Source organism: Morus notabilis, unplaced genomic scaffold (assembly GCF_000414095.1).
Source record: "Morus notabilis unplaced genomic scaffold, ASM41409v2 Scaffold451, whole genome shotgun sequence".
NCBI lineage: Eukaryota > Viridiplantae > Streptophyta > Magnoliopsida > Rosales > Moraceae > Morus > Morus notabilis.
Genome location: NW_010361080.1, coordinates 510,359 through 513,197, shown reverse-complemented (window position 1 = coordinate 513,197; position 2,839 = coordinate 510,359).

Below are 2,839 nucleotides of genomic sequence, written 5' to 3'. Positions count from 1 at the left end.
ATGTTTGTGATGACTTCTTAACAAATAATTATGTCTGGCTCAGTCATTACATGTGATGACACTTCAAGGGGAGCGCAGTCTCCACCGGATCCTTATAGGTTGCCATCATACTGTAAGTATGGTATGTTAGAACATACTTATAAATTTGTTAAATTAATTACATCATTATTATATGATCACTAAATATATTTCATTCTACAGCAACGGATGCCACACCTCGATGACGTCGTGGAGGTCGACAAAATCGCAGCCTCCACCCGATCCTAAGGGTCACGAAATCGCAGCCAGAGTGGCAAAGGAAGGGAAGATCACCCCCATGTTTGACGAACGTGGAGGTACTTGTAAGGTAATTGGAAATTACGGCACCTGGTTCGATAGTGTCGTTGGAATCCATGTTAGGGATGTTTGTGAGCCTTTCCACGATGCTTGAAGGACGTGGACATTTAGCATAAGAGAGAGATTCAGCAGCACCTGCTGGTATAAATTATTCAACTTCATTGCTTTTTAATTTAATCTAAATTTCAATATAATAAAATTATTTAACATGTTTATATTGTATTACAGGAATGGTTCAACCTCGGTTATGACCGCGATGATGGTATAATTAGGTATGTGGTCAACAGGGAGGCTGCAAAATATTATAAGGATTGGAAAAGCGACCTCCATAACCATTTCAAAGATCTTGGTGGTTCAAAAAATGAGAGTGCAGTTAGGGCCCACCATCCCAAATACCTCAGGAATCCAGATCACTGGGGTCGTTGCTGCGATAGATTCATGTCCGACAAGTTTCAGGTAATTGGATCTCTTTTGTAAGTTGTTTTATTATATATAATAAATGTTAATTTTACTAACGTTGAATGTAATCATAAAAAGAAAAAGTCAGGAATCAATAAACTTAATCGTAGCAACCAAAAGTGGTCGAGTTTTCATGGTCGGCTGTCGTACTCCTAACATCGCGAGAAAAAAGTAAGTATTTGTTAATAATTTATTCAATATAAATGTTAATTTGGCAATCGATTACACTATATTCATATATATTTAAACTACTATACAGTCAACCACAAGGACTCAATAGCCGATGTCTGTCATCGATAACTAGGGGGACATGCATCGTCGTAGGGATACTTAGGTTAATCCTCAAGCTCAGCAGACTTTTGTAAGTATATTTATAATGTTTAATTATATTTTTTTATTTAAATCGCATTATGTATTTAATTATTTTTTTTATAATATTTGTAGCATCGGATGGAGGGAGAAAGAGAAACGCAGATCCAGACGCAATCTGCTACTTTTGGATCATCCAGAGCAGTAGCAGTTAACGAAGAGGATATTATGGAGCAGTTTCTAGGCACCCGCAGAGGACACAAGACTGGAGTGGGTCGCACACTCCCACTAAAGGTTTATCGAAAGGATACGTCATCATCTGGCTCACGCTCGGTAAGATCTTCTACGACATGTTCGGACCCACACGTAGAATAATACTTGCAACAGAGTTACCAGCAAAAGCTCCAGTTGTACGAGAGCGTCAGAATGATGCAGGACTTCATCACTCAAATGCACCTCAACATGACTTTCCCAGCAGTTATTCCTCACGTGTCGTATGTCCGTCCAAGTCATCTGCCTACGAATCCTTCTGATGATAACGACGATGATTCTAGTAATGCTTCTAATTTAGGAGATTAGATTTTTATTAATGTAACAATTTTTATTTCCGTACATTTCTACGATAATTATATTTTTATTTTATTTTATTAATTACTTTCTACAATAATAATTTTAATTTATACTTTTTATTATTTATTTTCTTTTATTTAATTCTTCTTTATTATTATAATACCATGAATTATATTTAATGTTGGGTTTAAATATATAGTAATATACAACATTAATTATTAAAATAAGAAAAAAATAATAATTAAAATATTATTTACGACGACAAATGTGGTCACAAAAAATATAAGCCACGTCAGCTAATTCTGCATCTTTTGTGATGACTTAATTCACAAAATGTCTTCGCAAATACTCAATGACATATCATCTTAACGATGTAACCGATGAAATAATTACAACGGCTCATTTGCGACGATTGTCATCGCAACTATAATTGCGACAATTGTCGTCTCAACTATAATTGCGACGACTGCATGTCGTCGTAAACATTATTTTTGTGACGAATCAATTACGGCAAAAGTTTTTCGATGACAAGTGGTCGCTAAAAGTTCATTTGCGACGACTTTGTATTTTTTACAACGATTTTTTGTCGTCGCTAATAGCCTTATTTCTTGTGGTGTCTTGTCACCACGATCGTCTCTGTGAACTTTGGCGGTGGGTGGGAGGGAGAGCATGAAAGAGAACGCTGAGAGAAAGGGAGATGAAAAGAGAGGGAAATGTGAAGAGGTAGCCAAGATTACGTAGGCTTAGTTTGGTATTACTTTTCCCTCCCAAAATCGGCTTCTACTTATAGCAGAAGCTGATTTTAGTGTTTGATAAATCTTCTCAAAAGTGTTTTTTGAAGAATTTTTCAAAAATCTACAGCCAAAATCAGAAACAGTCTAATGACAACTTTAGATTTTAGAATGTACAAGAATCAACATAGTACAATTAATGAAACTTTCATAATACCCATAATACCCCTAATGAATTTTAAAATTTACAATCTTCTCAATTTAAAATTCACTCATAATATAATATAATATAATATAATAGTAATATTGTAACAAATGATATAATAATTATATTAATAACTCTAATATTATTATTTTATCATATAATATGATATGATAATAATATTATAATTATTTTAATAATATGATATTAGAATTATAATATGATATTCAAA